Here is a 17,230-nt window from a genome sequence, read left to right as displayed (position 1 = left end):
TTTAATGGAACCACAGGATCTCAGAGTGAGAAAGGGCATTTGGGATCATTTAGTCTGACCTTTAACTGTGGCAGGAATTTCTTTAGGGCATCCTGATTTGGGAGAAGGTTACCCTCCCCACCAGACAGGATGCTTATACTAGCCTAAAGCCAGGTTTCCCATCTTGGGGCATCAACCCTTGCGAGAGGGAATTTTTCCTTCAGTCAGTTGATCAGTTCAGTTGCTTAGTGGTGTCCAACACTTTGCGACCCCATGAACCACAGCACGTCAGGCCTCCCTGTCCATCATCAACTCCCGGAGTTTACCCAAACTCATGTCCATTGAGTTGGTGATGCCATCTAACCATCTCATCCTCTGTTGTCCCCTTTTCCTCCTGCCTTCAATCTTTCCCAACATCAGGGTCTTTTCAAATGAGTCAGCTCTTCACATCAGGTGGCCAAAATATTGGAGCTTCAGCTTCAACATCAGTTCTTTGAGCAAGCTAAAATCTCTATCACTATCTCCGTCTGTCCCCCCACCCCCAACTCCCAGCGGTTCTAGCTCTGGTCCCTGGGATTACTCAGGATGCGGCTATTCTAAGTGTCCCCTGAGAGCCCTCAGGGATGTTCAGCAAGTAATCATGTCTTCCTAGCTCCATGTTAGGCAGTCCTTAGCTCCCTTGGCATTTGGCCAGAACTTTCTTAAAGCGCTGCCACAAAGACCTCAAGAGAGAGGCAGGGAGAGCTTGCATCTGATGATTTGTACTTGTACAGTCCAGGAGACTCGGTCCTTATGTCTGGAATCTGCAAGCTAGCTGGAGAGAGGATCACGTCTGGTTTTCCGGGAACCGGAGAGGGAGTGGAATGAAGGGAAGCAGCACTAGTTTCAGAATCAGGAGCTCTGATCCAGCCTGGATGCTTCTGGGACCTGGAGGGAGTCACTTCACTTCTCTGAGCCTCAGTTCCTTCATCTGCAAGGCAGAGACACCTCTTCTACAAGGATTCTGTGAGGATTAAAGAGTCGGGAAAAACAGTTTTCCTGGCTGGATGGACCAGGACACTCAGCTAGGTGGTGGGTTCCCTGGATCAACTCGAGGTGGGGGGGGAGAACTGAGATTTGAGGGTGCTTGAACATCTGGGGTCCATTCTTGGAGGCTCCAGTCATGGTCAGTTTCAGTGATTGCTATGGAGAAGGCTTGGGGAGGGGGCATCTTCAATGCTCAGCCATGATGCTGGAGCGCTGATACATTTGCTCAGGGCTAGGCAGGAGGTCTTCGTGGTGGGGGCTGTGGGCCCAGCTGTGTGGAGTGTAATAGATGGGACGCAAGCCAGAGCCATAGGGTGTAGTTCTGCTCCCCGCTGGCTTTGCGATCTTGGGAAGAAGTCTTAACTTCTCTGACCCCTAGTCTCTTCATCTGAAAATTATAGAGAACAAATGTCCAGATTCTCTTGGGATGTTCTGAAGATGAGGGAGGCATTAACAGACTTGAGTTTAATAAGAAATGAACCTAAATGCGCAGGGCCTGTCAGAATACCAAGATGGGGGGAGCATAGGACCTCCCAAGAGCCATGTGGGGCCATGGGGACTGAGGAGAGTGTCCACAGGGGTCACTCCCAGATTCAGCATCATCCCTCCCAATCTGGGGACAGTAGAGGGAGAAATGGACCCTGTCCCCTGCCTGTAGAACCTAGGGGTGGATAGAATAGGAGGGCTGGAGCCTAGCTTCCCTCCTACTGTGGGGATCTCCTCTCCAGACCCCAGCTGAGATTCCTGGCTTAGACTTCTTGACGGATGGGGAGCACACCGCCTCCCACAGTAGCCCATGGCATCGCCAGAGGCTCTGCTGGGAGTTCTCCTCAGTTAGACTGGGGTCTTCTGTCTCCACAGTTCCATCAGCTTCCCTGGCCACAGAGAAGCTTGGCGAGGTTTAAGAACCGGCTACCCTTGGGAGATCGGGTGACAGAGCAGCAAACAACTGGAATGAAAGAAGGGTCACTGCTGGGTCCCCAGTGGCCCTTCCGTCCCTGCTCAGGGGTCTTTCCACTTCTCTTGACTGCTCCAGACCCTCGGTGCTGCCCCAGGTTTTCAAGGCTGAAGCCCTTCCTTCCCTCTCTTCGAAGCATTCTTGGGATGGAGCCTCTCCCTCTGTTATCCCCATTCCCACCCTGCCCCCCCCAGATTAGGAGCTTTTCCTCATACTGTTCTGCCAATTTCCATCTGTGCCCTTGATGCCATCCCTTCCACTTTCTCTCCTGGCACCTTTCTCCACCAGTAACTCCTCCCTCCTGGACTCACAGCCTCTGCCTCTGTACTGCTTTGCCCCCTTTAGCCTACAAACCTGCTGAAGGCTCTTCCATTGTAAAGATCAACCACCAAAGAGGCAAGAAAACAGCAACAATACCCCTCTTGAGAGTCCTGATGGTTCTGACCCTGTTGCTCCTTCTTGCCTTGAAGCCAGGCTTCAAGGGTAGTTAGTGTTCTGCTTCCACAAAGACCTTTCCAAGGTCATCAGTGGCACCCCTGATGGTGGACCCTGTGGACACCCCTCAGTCCTTATCATGACAGCAGCCTTCAGGGCTGAGGATCACACCCACTTTCTTGGGACATGCTTTTGTCTCGGAAGGTACCTGCTCTCCTGGTTTTCTGCCCATCACGTGGCCCCAGGTTTTCAATCTCATCTTCCTCATTAGGTTCTTTAGTACTGTTGAGCCTCATGGCTCTGCACTTGACCTTGTTCGCTCTCCACTTCTATACTCTCCCTGGGTGACTACAATTGCCACCTGTGTGTGGGGACTCTTGAATCTCTGTTTCCAGGCTGGCCTCTCTCTTGCACACCAGACCTGCAAATCCCACTGCCCACTGGCCATTTCTATTGGGATGTCTTTCAAACTCACAGAGGCCAACACAGAGTTCACCGTTTTCCTCCCCAGGGCTCTCTGTCAACTCTATCAACTCAGGCCGCCAAACCAGAAACCAGTGACTCCTCCCCACACTTGGACTCCTTCATCTCTTTTACTCTTCTGCTTCCATTCCAGATGGTGCTAGCGGTAAAGAGTCTGCCTGTCGATGCAGGAAACATAAGAGACACAGCTTCGATCCATGAGTTGGGAAGATCCCCTGGAGGAGAGCACGGCAACAGCTCCAGTATTCTTCCCTGGAGAGTCCTCATGGACAGAGGAGTCTGGGGGCTGTTACAGTCCATGGGGTCTCAAAGAGTCGGACATGACTGAATTGACTTAGCATGCACGGACACTTCCCATTCAATCACTAGGTCCTGTCAGGTCTCCCTCCGGAGTATCTCTGAAATCTGCTCCTTCCTTCTGTTTGTGAACATCATCACTCTAGTCCTGGACAGTAGTATCTCTTGCCTTGATCACTGACGCAGCCCCCTGTGGCATCCCAGCTTTTACTTCCCTGATCCCAGCAATATCAGCAGTGCTGTGTCCTGGGGAGGTGTCCACAGGTGTCCCTGAGAGAAGTCTCTTGAAATTGGGGCAGATCTGGAGTTCTGGTTCCTTGTGAATTGGGGACTGGCTTTGGGGAGAAGAGATATGTGCGTACACGTGTGTGTGTGCGCACATGTAGGTATTTTGTGTGCATGTGTGTGTGCATTGCATACCTATGTGTGAGCCTGCTGCCTGGGGGTGATCAAAGAGGGAATTCTATCCCCACGGTGCCTAGAATTGTTTCCCAAGAGCCTGTCTCCTGCCTGTCACCCACCCACGGTGGAGAACAAAGCTCTTTCCAGCTGACTGCCGCTCGTGTTTGCTGAGACAAGAGTTGTACATCTCAATTTTTATCACATGAAAATGAAATAAAGAATGCTAGAATAAATCCCGAAGAGACAATACTGCAGAGAGCGACTACTCCTTTGCTGTACAGTACCCTCATCCCCTCTGCACCTCCCCGAAGAGCTGTCCCTGTTGAGATGTCAGCGCTCTCTCTCTTTGGGGCTTTCAAAGAGGGTGTCGCGGCTCTTACATTTTAAAACACAGGGAGAGTTAAACGTGTCACAGCGGCAGGAAAAGCGGTTCCGAATCGCGGTGAGTGTTTGCTGCCAGCTCGTGCTGCTCGCCTCCACAGTCCTGCCTTGATGTAGCTGCCTTGACTATACAGAAGATGTTTTCCTTCTCAATTAGAAAAAATTCACAGCTTCTCGCCCCGCATGGGAGGCGGTAGAGATGGAATTAGCACTGGGGGCCATGGGAAGGGGGGAAGTGAGGAAGGGAGGGGAGGGGAGGCAACAAATGTCTCCCTTGGCCCTGGATTCAGCCCCAGCCTGGTCTAGATGAATGTGCCAGCTTCCTTTGGGTCTTTCCTTCCCTCCCTCACTTCCACTGAGCCTTGTCCTGCTTTATGCAAGGCCCCTTGCTAGAGCTGAGGATGCAGAGGAATAAAATACTGTCCCTGCCCCAGAGGGAGCTCAGAGCTAGACAAGAAGACGACGCAAACATAGAGGAACCCAGATGCCAGGTAGGCTCGTCTTGTTCCTTAAAATCCAGGTCAGACAGATTCAGCCTCCCATTCAACAGACTGCAGGCTGAAAGCCTCCCAAGCTTCGCACACATTCCTAGAGGGCTTCTCACGTGGACTGGTTAGGAGTTCAGACTGTCCCGAGTTCAAATTCCAGCTCAACCCATCTGCTGAAAGAATCTGCCTTAGTCAACTGCTCTGTGTCTCCGTTTTCACATCCTTAGAAGGCACATAGAAATAGCACCTACTTCCTAGAGTTGTTGTGAAAATTAAATGAGTTAGTTCAGTGCAAATGCTTAGAGCAGAGCCTGGCACATCGTAAATGCTACGAAAGATTAGTGCTTTATTCTTATTGTCATTTCTAGCTCTGAGCTCCTGCTTGCTCGGAATTAATTCAGTTTGTGCATCTTCTCACCCTCCTGCTGGTGCTGTCAGTTTCACCCTGAGTCAGCCCAGACATGGACCTCAATCCTTTTTTTTTTAAAAATGTTCCATTAAAAAAAAAAACAACCCCTAAAACAAAGCATGGCTAGGCACACAAAGTCTCTGTGGGTAGCAGACATTTCCAAAGGATGGTGAGAAGAAGGTATTTACAGGTTGCTAGAATGCCAGCAACATAAAAGCTCGTCTTTGATATTTCCATTCCTAAAAGCCCTCAGCCATTTCCACCACCTGAGCAGCAACCTCCTGCTACATTGTTTTATTATTTTCCGTTTTGCGCTCTTCCTCTCCCCTACCTCTGAATTCCCACTTATTTTCCATGCAGAGCAGTTTGACTATCGCTTTTGGTTCCTTGTCTCCTGTCAAATCATACCCCCAGGATGCTACCTCCCCCCAAGTACCTTATCAAGGTATTTTCTTATACAAAGACATGTGCTTCCCTAAGAGGAATTCTGATGTCAGATGTTATATCAGTCAGGATCCAGCCAGGCAAAGAGAAACCTCCGGAAACCTATAGGACAGAAGAGATTTAATGCAGGGCTTTGGTTACACGGATGAGGAATGGGTGGAGGAGCCAAAGAGCACCAGCGCAAGATATACAGAAAGACATTTGTGCAAGAGCTGCTGTCCCAGACCGCAAGTGCTCCCCTGGCCGCTCCTTTCTGTCCCCTCCTTCTCCACACTAAAAGGATAACGTGTGGGCACAGCAGGGAGCCTCCAGGGTCCCCTCCAGGGCATCTTTCTGATTGGTCTGTGTCACTTCCAATGAATGACTTTTGCTGGTTTGGGACGGCACTCCTCATCCGGGTGAATGGAGCCACAGCAGAAACAGATTGGAGCAACGTGAAGCTCCTGGGAGATCTGAAGGAAAAGAGGAAAAACAAACCAAAACGACGAGGTGCGGGAACTGCAGGGCGGAGCGGAACCTGGTAACACTGGAGGCAGGCAGGCCTTTAGGGGCTGTAGTCAACAGTCCCGGGAAAACCCCATTCCTGGACCCAGCCTGCTCTTCAGTCCCTCTGCTGGAGGGCACACACCCCTGCTCCCCCAGCCCCCGAGGATGAGATCTGGAGGAGACGCTGGCCTATGGTTTTACAGACGGAAAAACAGAGGCTGGGGAGACAGGGGCTTGTCCATGAAAAAGCTGGGGCTCCTGAAGCCCTGCCGAGGCTCTCCACCACCACGGCCCTCCCCAGACCGGGTCAGTAATGCCAGAGCATCAGAGTCAGGAAGGAGAAGAGATGAGGACGCGAAGGTGAGCGGAGCCTTCCGACTGCACTCCGAGGGAGACAGCAGAAACTAATGAGATCTCTGCAGGGCACCACAAAGCTGGAGGAGGCCTTTGAAGGACTGCAAAGGGAAGACACAACTGAACCGTCAAGGACACAGAGAGCCCCGCTTCTGTGAGAGGAGGAGTGAGCAGCAATTAGCGGCGGTGAGAGCGTTCATGGGGTGACGGTGGGGAGGACACAGCCCAGCCTCTCTCAAAGCAAACGTGACACAAGGGCCTTGCCCTCCGCCTCTTGACCTCCACTCATCTCATCAACACACGAGCCGTGAGAGCTAAAGGGTCCCATACGAAGATGGAACACCCAGGGCATCCAGAGCCAATCTGGTTCTTGTTTAAAAGGAACAGAAATGGCAGAAGGGCATTGGCTGCAAGTCTTTGAGGTTCTCTGATTCAAGAGAGATGTGAGAATTGGTTGCAGGAACAGGAGGGGATGAAGGATGTTGGAGGGGGCGTCAAGCTGAGGGGAATATGGTGTCTCCACAGTGTGGGGTGTGCAGCTGGGGTCAAGACTGACCTCCACTGTCCCCTCAGCAGTGGCAGCCTTCCAAGAATCACAGGGGAGGGTGAGCGGGGGTGTCCCACGCCCCCGTGCTGGTCTCAGGAGGAGGAAGACAAGCTCATCTTCTTGACCAGAAGCCAGTCACCTGGATTTTCTTCCTGCCAAGACAGTAGGTCAGGAGGGGAAGGGGCAACAGAGAACGAGATGGTTGGATGGCATCTCCAACTCAATGGACATGAGTTTGAGCAAGCTCTGGGGGATAGTGAGGGACAGGGAAGCCTGGCATGCTGCAGTCCATGGGGTCACAAAGAGTCAGACATGACTGAGCGACTGAAAAATAACAGCACAACTCAGTCCTCCACGTGGGAGAAGTGCTTTCAGCCCGCCCAAACCCGGACGATATTAGAAAATGGGTCTGGGGAAATCAAAAGCCAACAGATACTCACGGTGGCCTCTTATTTAGATGCCACTGAGGCCCAGAGAGGGATGGCACCTGTCCACCCTCACGTAGTGACCTCATGCCTCAGCCCTGCTGATGGCCTAATCATATTTTCCTTCCAAGGGCGTATACACCTGCACATTGGAGGCATCTGAGAGAGCACAGTTGGGGTGTGAGGCCCTGCAGACACCCTGGCGCTGGTCCTTCCCTCCCCTCCTCTCCTGGTTTACCCGGAAGAAGTCCTTTCTTCATAGGGACTGGGTGGCTAGGGCAGAATCTGGACCCTCCAGTGTAATGTCTTGAGCGGGCTAGAGGAGGCGGCAACAGACACACGGCCCCGTGGAGGTGGCTGTCCCTAGCAGAGGGGGGAGCTGGGAGGGGAGTGGGGGGCACTGACTGGAGTCCTTGGGCCCTCCTGGTCCCTTGAGAGCCCCTGCGCCCCACCCCCCCACCACCTCTGTGCTCCCTCTCCAAGTCCCAGGGCTGTTCCCCACCTGTCCTCTCAACCTTTGTCCTCTCAAGGGACACAGTTTTTCATTTAAGCAGCAGCAATATCCTCCCAAGCAATCCTCTCTCCCCTTCCACTTCCCTTTGGCAGCTCATCACTGTTCACTCTGCAGCCAGGACTTATTTAAAGGAGAGAGAAACTTTAAATTAAGTTTAGGAGAGTTTAAATGAAAGAAAACACACCCTCAAAACTGTCACAGGTAGGAAAGGGGCTTCTGGCTCCTGGGGGCAGAATTGCAGGCTCTCCCTCATCTTAGAGCCAAGGAGGAAATCACACAGGGTTTTTCCATTCCTCACTCCCTGATGCCCCCACCACCTCTGCCTCCCATGTGCAGGTTAATTGAACAGAAAGAAACCCTGTCCTTTTCAAGGTGGGTGAGTGTTGGACCAGCTTCCTGAGGACAAGATTCCTCCTCATGTGTTTTCAGGCAGGGCTTAGGGCTCTGTAGGGGGAGGGGTGGGGGTAGGTGAAGGGCTACTTCCATTTTAGTACCTTAAGTCTCTCTTTGCAGGAAGGGGTATTGGGCCTGGAAGGAAGGAAGGAGGCAAGCTTAGCCTCCAATTAACCGTAGGCTGCCTGGGCTTCAAGGTCCTGGGAGGGGAGGGGACCACCATTCTGGATAAGCTAGTTTCTAATGGGTCCTCACTTAATGCTTAGCTTTGTTTAGGGAAGGCAGGAGGAGAAGGGGATGACAGAGGATGAGATGGTTGGATGGCATCACTGACTTGATGGACCTGAATTTGAGCAAGCTCTGGGAGTTGGTGATGGACAGGGAAGCCTGGCATGTTGCAGTCCATGGGGTTGCAAAGAGTCGGACATGACTGCGTGACTGAACTGAACTGAAGGGGCAGTGAAAGATGACCCTGGTTGTATGGTTGACTTAATTTCCCCCTCTACATCGCCTTCCCCTTATCTTGGGGTGGGATGGGATGGAAGACTGAGACATTTTATCATCACCATGCTCAGATATAAAGACCCTGAAGCAATGGACATGAGTTTGAGCAAACTCTGGGAGATGGTGAAGGACAGGAAAGCCTGATATCCTACAGTCCATGGGGCCACAAAGAGTCAGACACGACTTAGCAACTGGACAATGAACAGCAACAATGCTGAGGTGTGGAGTTTGGCCATGCCGGGAACAAAGCTTCAAGTCCTCCACTAAGTTCTCCTTTTGCCCCTCTCCCTCTCCTAGACTCCTTCCCCTGTGCGCCTCTTGGGAGCACAGATTCTTGGGCTTATCTTGAATAAGCATCTCTAGAGCATCTGATATGGTGAGACAAGCCTGGGGTGGCCTCTTGCTCAGGTGTTGCCTCTCCCAGCAGAGTGCAAGGTGATTGGTCAGGCTGGCTCTGATTCAGGGACTGGGACTGTTGGGACTGTTGGGACAAGGCCCCGCTTCTTTCCTTGACTTCTTTCCTGCCGTGGGTGAGATTTACAGGGGCAGGGATTTGCTATGGGAATGTGACAGAAGGTGGCAAAGAGACTTCTGGGCCTGTTCACTGTTGTCAGCCTCGGGCTGGCCTGGGATGCAGACTGAGCCTCTGAGGTCCTTATGGTCCAGCTGGGGTGTGGGGCTGGAGCCTCTGTGCTTGGAGAAGCCCCTTTGCACGCTCTCTGGTCCAGTCTTTGGTGGCAGCAGGCTGCTCAGGGCTCAGTGTTTGTGTCTCCACAATCTGTCTGAAACACTCGTGCCTATTATTGTGTTGGTCAAAAGGTTCATTCAGTTTTTTCCATAAGATGCCTCAAGTAGTGCTTAGTTGTCTTTAACTTCATTCGAAACGATTTTGTTAGATTGTATTGTTGCAGCTGTCATATCGGTGTGTGTGTTTTTTAAAAAACTTATCAAAATTGGTCAATTTTCGTACAGCTGTTTTAATAATGAGGATGGAAAAAAAGCAACATTTTTTAGCATATTAGGCTTTATTATTTCAAGAAAGGTAAAAACGCGACGGAAATGCAAAAACAGATTTTGTGCAGTGTATGGAGAAGGTGCTGGGACTGATCGAATGTGTGAAAAGTGGTTTGCTCATTATTCTCAACGGTGAAAAACTGAAAGCATTCCCCCTAAGATTAGGAATAAGTCAAGGGTGTCCACTTTCACCACTATTATTCAACATAGTTCTGGAAGTCCTAGCTACAGCAGTCAAAGAAAAAGAAATAAAAGGACTCCAGATCAAAAAAGAAGAAGTAAAGCTCTCACTGTTTGCAGATGACACGATACTGTACATAGAAAACCCTAAAGATAGTATCAGAAAATTACTAGAGCTAATCAGTGAATTTAGCAAAGTTGCAGGATACAAAATCAATACACAAAAATCACTTGCATTTCTATACACTAACAATGAAAACTCAGAAAGAGAAATTAAGAAATCAGTCCCATTCACCATTGCAACAAAAAGAATTAAATACCTAGGAATAAACTTACCTAAGGAGACAAAAGAAATGTACACAGAAAATTATAAGACACTAATGAAAGAAGTCAAAGATGACAAACAGATGGAGAGATATTCCTTGTTCCTGGATCGGAAGAATCAATATTGTGAAAATGACTATACTACCAAATGCAATCTACAGATTCAACGCGATCCCTATCAAATTACCAATGGCATTTTTCACAGAACTAGAGCAAAAAATTTCACAATTCATATGGAAGCACAAAAGACCCCGAATAGCCAAAGCAGTCTTGAGAAAGAAGAATGAGCTAGAGGAAGCAACCTTCCTGACTTCCGGTTATACTACAAAGCTACAGTCATCAAGACAGTATGGTACTGGCACAAAAACAGAAATATAGACCAATGGAACAAGATAGAAAGCCCAGAAATAAACCTGTGCACCTATGGGTGCCTTATTTTTGACAAAGGAGGCAAGAATACACAATGGGGCAAAGACATCCTCTTCAATAAATGGTCTGGGAAAACTGGACAGCTACATGTAAAAGAATGAAACTAGAACACTTTCTAACACCGTACACAAAGATAAACTCAAAATGGATTAAAGACCTGAATGTAAGACCAGAAACTATAAAACTCTCAAAGGAAAACATAGGCAGAACACTCATTGACATAAATCAAAGCAAGATCCTGTATAACCCACCTCCTAGAGTAACGGAAATAAAAACAAAAGTAAACAAGTGGGACCTGATTAAACTTAAAAGCTTTTGCACAGCAAAGGAAACTATAAGCAAGGTGAAAAAACAGCCCTCAGAATGGGAGAAAATAATAGCAAATGAAACAACTGACAAAGGATTAATTTCCAAAATATACAAGCAGCTCATACAACTCAATGCCAGAAAAACAGACAACCCAATCAAAAAGTGGGGAAAAGACCTAAACAGACATTTCTCCAAAGAAGACATACAGATGGCTAACAAATACATGAAAAGATGCTCAACATCGCTCATAATTAGAGAAATACAAATCAAAACTACAATGAGATATCACCTCACATCGATCAGAATGGCCATAATGAAAAAGTCTACAAACAATAAATGCTAGAGAGGGTGTGGATAAAAGGGAGTGCTCTTGCATTGTTGTGGGAATGTAAATTGATACAGCCACTATGGAAGATGGTATGGAGATTCCTTAAAAAACTAGGACTAAAACCACCATATGACCCAGCAATCCCCTGCCTAGGCATATACCCTGAGGAAACCAAAATCGAAAAAGAGACATGTATCCCATTGTTCATTGCAGCACTATTTACAACAGCTAGGACATGGAAGCAACCTAGATGTCCATCAACAGATGAATGGATAAAGAAGTTGTGGTACATATACACAATGGAATATTACTCAGCCATAAAAAGGAATGCATTTGAGTCAGTTCTGATGAGGTGGATGAACCTAGAATCATATACAGAGTGAAGTGACTCAGAAAGAAAAAGATAAATATTGTATTCTAATGCATATATTTGGAATCTAGAAAAATGGTACTGAAAAATTTATTTACAGGGCAACAGTGAAGAAACAGAAGTAGAGAATACACTTATGGACATGGGGAGAGGGGAGGAGAGGGTGAGATGTATGGAAAGAGTAACATAGAAACTTACATTACAATATGTTAAATAGATAGCCAACGGGAATTTGCTGTATGGCTCAGGAAATTCAAATAGGGGCTCTGTATCAATCTAGAGAGGTGGGATGGGGTGGGAGATGGGAGGGAGGTTCAAGAGGGAGGGGCTATATGTATACCTATGGCTGATTCATGTTGAGGTTTGACAGAAAACAACAAAATTCTGTAAAGCAATTATCTTTCAATAAAAAAATAAATTAAAAAAAAAAGTGTTTTGCTGAGTTTCATGTTGGCGATTTCTCATTGGACAATCGGAGAAAGCAATGGCACCCCACTCCAGTACTCTTGCCTGGAAAATCCCATGGATGGAGGAGCCTGGTAGGCTACAGCCCATGGGGTCGCTAAGAGTCGGACACGACTGAGCGATTTCACTTTCACTTTTCCCTTTCATGCACTGGAGAAGGAAATGGCAACCCACTCCAGTATTCTTGCCTGGAGAATCCCAGGGACGGTGGAGCCTGGTGGGCTGCCGTCTATGGGGTCGCACAGAGTCGGACACGACTGAAGCGACTTAGCAGCAGCAGCAGCAGCAGCATTGGACAATGCTCCATGGTCGGGTAGACCAGTTGAAGCTGATAGCAATCAAATTGAGACATTGAGAACAATCAATGTTATACCATGTGGGAGATAGCCAACATGCTCAGAATATCCAAATCAAGCCCTGAAAATCATTTGCATCAGCTTGGTTATCTTAATCACTTCGATGTTTGGGTTCCACATAAGTTAAACTAAAAAAACCTTCTTGACCATATTCTTGCATACAATTCTCTACTTAAAGGTAATGAAAATGTTCCATTTTTAAAGCAAATTGTAACAGGTGATGAAAAGTGGATACTGTACAATAATGTGAAATGAAAGAGATCATGGGGCAAGCAAAATGAACCACCAACAACCACACAGAATTCTGGTCTTCATCCAAAGAAGGTGATTTGTTTATATGGTGGGATTGGAAGGGATTCCTCTGTTATGAGCTCCTTCCGGAAAACCAAACCATTAGTTCCTACAAGTACTGCTCCCAATTAGACCACCTGAAAGCAGCACTCTGCAAAAAGCATTCAGAATTAGTCAATGGAAAACACATAATCTTCCATCAGGATTATGCAAGACCGATGTTTCTTTGATGACGAGGCAAAAACTCACAGCTTGGCTGGGGAGTTCTGATTCATCTGCCGTATTCACCAAACAACACACCTTCAAATTTCCATTTATTTTGGTCTTTACAAAATTCTTTCAATGGAAAACATTTCAATTCCCTATAAGACTGTGAAAGTCACCTGGAACAGTTCTTTGTTCAAAGAAAAAAAAAATTGAGGGGAAGATGGAATTATGAAGTTGCCTGAAAAATGGCAGAAGGTAGTGGAACAAAGCAGTGAGTATGCTGTTCAATAAAGTTCTTGGTGAAAATGAAAAATATGTCTTTTATTTTTACTTAAAAGCTAAAGGAACTTTTTGGCCAACCTAGGAAATGGCAACCCACTCCAGTATTCTTGCCTGGAAAATCCCATGGACGGAGGAGTCTGTAGGCTACAGTCCATGGGGTCACAAAGAATCGTACACAACTGAGCGACTTCAATACATGAGCACTTACTATATGCCAGGTTCAATACTACAAACTTCACTTTTTTCCTCTCTTTTTTTGTTGAGAAAAAATTCCCATAGCATAAAATTGTTTTAAAGTGTACAGTACGGTGGCATTTGGTACATTTATAATGTTGTGCCACCAGGACCTAGATCAAATTCCAAGATATTCCATCACTCCAAAAGGAAACCCCATATCCATTAAGTAGTCACCCTCCATTCCCTGCACCCTACCCCCACCTCAGCCCCTGGCAACCACTTTGCTTTCTGTCTCCATGGTTTTATCTATACTATCTATTTCATGGAAATGAATCATACAATATATGAACTTCTATGTTCTGACTTCAACTTACCATGGTTTCAAGGCTCATTCATAGCATAGCATAAATCGTACTTCATTTTTTATGGCCAAGTCATATTCCATCATATGGACATATGGGCTTCCCTGACAGCTCAGTTGGTGAAGAATCCACCTGCAGGAGACCCTGGTTCGATTCCTGGGTTGGGAAGATCCGCTGGAGAAGGGATAGGCTACCCACTCCAGAATTCTTGGGCTTCCCTTGTGGATCAGCTGGTAAAGAATCTGCCACAATGTGGGAGACCTGGGTTCAGTCACTGGGTGAGGAAGATCCCCTGGAGAAGGGAAAGGCTACCCACTCCAGTATTCTGGCCTGGAGAATTCCATGGACTGTATAGTCCATGGGGTCACAAAGAGTCAGACATAACTGAGCGACTTTCACTCACATATGGATATACCACATTTTCTTTATCCATTCATCAGTTGATGAGCATTTGGGGTATTTCTAGTTTTGGGCTATTATGAATAGTGCTGCTATAAACATGGGTGTACATGGTTTTGTTTGACCATCCATTTTCAATTCTTTTGATACATGTCCCAGAATGGAGTTGTGGGTCATATGGTAATACTATGTTTAAATTTTTGAGGAATGGTCAAATTGTTTTCCAAAGCAGCTACACTATTTTACATTCCCACCAGGAGTGTGTGAGGGTTCAGACTTCTGAACCCTTAGAAGTTCAGGGTACATCCTTTTCACTTGTTATTTTCATGAAGAAAAAATTACGTGAAAGGCATCGAAAGGGACAAACTCTCAGTTACAAAATAAATAAGTTCTGGGGATGTAACGTACAGCATGGTAGCTATAGTTAGTAAAGCTGTATTGCACATTCGAAAGTTGCTAAGAGAGTAGATCTTAAAAGTCTTCATCATAAGAAAAACAGGAAATCATTTCATAACTTAGTGTGCTGACAGATATTAACTAGACTTATCACGGTGACCAAGTGGCACGGTGGTAAAGAATCTGCCTCCCAATGCAGGAGATCTAAGAGACGCAGGTTCGATCTCTGGGTTGGGAAGATCCCCCGGAGTAGGAAATGGCAACCCACTCCAGGATTCTTGCCTGGAAAATCCCATGGACAGAAGAGGCTGGTGGACTACAGTCCATGGGGTTGCAAAGAGTTGGACACGACTGAGCTCTAAGCACAAAGCACATCATGGTGAACATTTCATTATACTTACAAACAGCGAATCATTACACTGTATAACTGAAACTATTATGTTATGGGTCAATTATACCTCAATAAAAATTTAAAAAATTACAGCCATCCCAGAAGTGTGAAGGCTCTTGTCTTTTTTATTCCTTGCAGTAGTCTCATGAAGCAGGTACCTTTAACTACCCCATTGCACAGCTGAGAAAGTAGAGACTTGGAGAAGGTCATGCAACTTGTAGAGACAGCGTCAGAATTTGAACTCAGGTGTGCTGACTCCAAAATCAAGGCCCCTAATCAGGGGGCTATGGTGTGTCTCACCTTCACTGATGGCCGATTCTGCCTTGGATGTCAGGAGTAACAGAAAGCCAGAGCTCACAAGTTGAAGTTGAGCAGATGACAATGGCCCTCAACCTGTTTTCTCATCTGTTAAAAGGAAATGATGATGCCTGCCCCATCGGGTCTGTGAAAACAGTCCATGGATGGGCAGTGCTGCCTGGCTAAGAGGCTGCTTGGCTCTCATTTGCTGAGGGTCCAGGCCATCATTCCAACACAAGGAAGGCAGAGACTAAGTTAGAGCTTTTGGTATAAATATGTTGTCTCTGAGGCAGACAGACAGACAATGAGATAGAATGACATGTAGGTTCTTTTCAAGGACACTGTTGAGATGTGGAAGATACAGAAAATCACTAGCATTAGTATTAGGGTGCAGACACTTTAGCTAAAATTAAACATACGTATATATCGATATATTCTTTAGTGTTATTTGAATGATAAAAGTAATCTGAGTTTATTGTTGGAAACCAGGAAAATACAGGAAAGCATAAAGAAGAAAATTAAAATGATCCACGACCTCAACATTGAGCGATAAATAGTATTAGCACTGTACTACATTTCTTCCAAGCTTTTTTCCTTTAGGCGAATATGCAGCATTCAGAGGGCTTCCTGGCTTATGCTTGAGCTGTGTCCAGCACTGGGATCCAGCCATGCTCTAGCATATTTGATGAACTGGTGGCATAGGGCCATCACCATTTCTCCCAGCACTTGAGTGCCTCCTGGAAGAAAACTTACCCTGAGAGAGGAGGCAGCTACGTAGGGACAGCTCGACATGTGTGAACTCCAAGACACACAGGGCTTGGTCTGAATACTGGCTCCACCATTGACATGTGAGTGAACTTGGGTCCATTCTCCAGCCTCCTAATCTAGAAGGTGGGGGATAATAGTGGTGTCCAACTCGTTAGTTGTGGGGAGAATGAACCGAGATAGCAATACGCGTAATGAGGTATATACGTGGCAAGTGAGCAAGCTTACTAAGAGATAGTGAGACATTTTAGGTGTGTGTGTGTTCAGGGGGCACGGGTCTTCCCAGATGGTGCTAGTGGTAAAGAATTCACCTGCCAATGCAGGGGACATGAGAGATGCGGGTTTGATCCCTGAGTTGGGAAGTTCCCCTGGAGAAGGGCATAGCAACCCACTCCAGTATTCTTGCCTGGAGAATCCCATGGACAGAGGAGCCTGGTGGGCCATGGTCCATAAGGTCACAAAGAGTCGGGCCCGACTGAAGCAACTTAGCATGCACGCAAGCACATGTGGGGACACATATGTATAATAAAATCCCCAGGACCCTGGATGCCCAGGTGATGCTGGCAGTATTCAGACCTGCTGGTGGACAGGTTTCCACTCTGCAGGCAGGACCAGCCTTCAGCTGGGAGGGGCATCCTGTTTCTTTCTCTATTGGTGCTTGGAAGTAAGTTTGACCTCTTTTGACTCCATGAGCAACTAGGACTTCTGAATAATTCAGAAGGGATGGGGATAGAGGCCTTAAGATGGAGCCACCAGATCCTATTATTGAGACTGGTGGACACATAAATAATAGGGAATGTACTGACAGGTGTGTTTGCCTTTGTAACCCCCACTTGCTGAGCTGGCCAGGCTGGTTATGGACACCTTAAATACTTGGGGAGTGCTTGGCATACAGGAGGCATGCAATGAATGATAGCTAGTTACAAACCCTTGGGGCCACTTGGAAGAGATGAGGCTGAGCATCTCCTAGATTCTAACTCAGATTTTCTCATGGCCCAGCTCCATGCACTCCTGTGTATATACCTGGGAAGGATACAGGGGACTGCAGCAAAAATAAAAAGGAGCATTTCACTAAAATTCCCGAAAGACCTTGGGGACACAGCAACATTCTGTTGGCACTTCACTGAGAGAGAGGGGTTTGGTCTGCCTTCCATCTTTTCCTTCTTCTGGAAAACTGCTTCATCTCTGCATCCAGCCCTGCAGTTCATGTGGAAACTGCCAGTCACAGGGTTCAACCTCATAGCCACATAGATCCAGCCTAAGGAAGCTTCCCTGAGAGTTTGGAACAAAGGAGAAGGAATCAATTGTTCTTTGAAGGCAAAGGCGAGCAACGTGATCCTTGAAATGACTGGTGACAACCTCT

The sequence above is a fragment of the Giraffa tippelskirchi genome, chromosome 5 (genome assembly GCF_054371585.1).
Source record: "Giraffa tippelskirchi isolate mGirTip1 chromosome 5, T2T-mGirTip1v1.2.pri, whole genome shotgun sequence".
NCBI classification, from domain to species: Eukaryota; Metazoa; Chordata; class Mammalia; order Artiodactyla; family Giraffidae; genus Giraffa; species Giraffa tippelskirchi.
This window is presented reverse-complemented; position numbering follows the sequence as displayed.